Here is a 670-nt window from a genome sequence, read left to right on the forward strand (position 1 = left end):
GATTAATTCCTGTTTTTAATCCTATTAAAATATCAAATTAAGGAAATGCTTTATTGCTTTTCCTGTGACATGGGTTAAAACATTCCTAACACTGAACAGTTGTAGTTTATATTCATGTTTTACCTGCAGCTGTGAGATGGTGAGAGGGTAGCGGTACAAGATCCAGGTCACGTTTTCACTGCAAGGCGGGGTGGTCAGAGATCCTTCATACACCCAGTAGTCTCTCAGTAACGGGTCTAAGGGAACATTAAACATTTCATTTAAAGGCACGTATTTTCTTTTACGTCTCTGAAATCAAATGGTTTTTCTACTCACCAGGTAACAGAGTGTTGGGGTTGAAGCACGGGATTAATTTACTCTTCCCCTGAAGGAAATACAGCAACAATAATAATTATTGTCCAGTTTAACGTCTGATGTTGATCTTCATCATGATGTAATAACTTCACTTCTAGTGTCTGATCTCTTCAGTCGTGGTCTCACCTTGTACTGCAGGTCCTGCAGAACTTCAGTGATGGCCTTCAGACCCAGATGCTCCTTACCAATCTGGTAAAATCACATGATTTTGAGTTGGTGGTCAGAGGACTCATCAGTGTATCTGATTAACGCCGGCCTCACGCCAAACGACTTTTCACCGTCACAGATAAATATCCATTTCATCCTGATCGTTTGG

The 670-nt window shown here is 40.7% G+C and overlaps 1 long non-coding RNA gene across 1 annotated transcript; it reads right to left on the reverse strand.

Moving 5' to 3' along the window:
- Positions 1–88: 88 nt before the first annotated feature.
- LOC111644510 (uncharacterized) lies at positions 89–586 on the reverse strand. Its single transcript, XR_002759795.2, has 3 exons — positions 481–586; positions 316–364; positions 89–236 (listed from the first exon to the last, which is right to left on the reverse strand). It is a non-coding gene; the product is annotated as an uncharacterized LOC111644510 (long non-coding RNA).
- Positions 587–670: the final 84 nt, after the last annotated feature.

This window comes from Seriola lalandi, unplaced genomic scaffold, assembly GCF_002814215.2.
Source record: "Seriola lalandi dorsalis isolate HSWRI2012SDOR001 ecotype SW California unplaced genomic scaffold, Sedor1 jcf7180002013001, whole genome shotgun sequence".
Taxonomy (NCBI): Eukaryota; Metazoa; Chordata; class Actinopteri; order Carangiformes; family Carangidae; genus Seriola; species Seriola lalandi.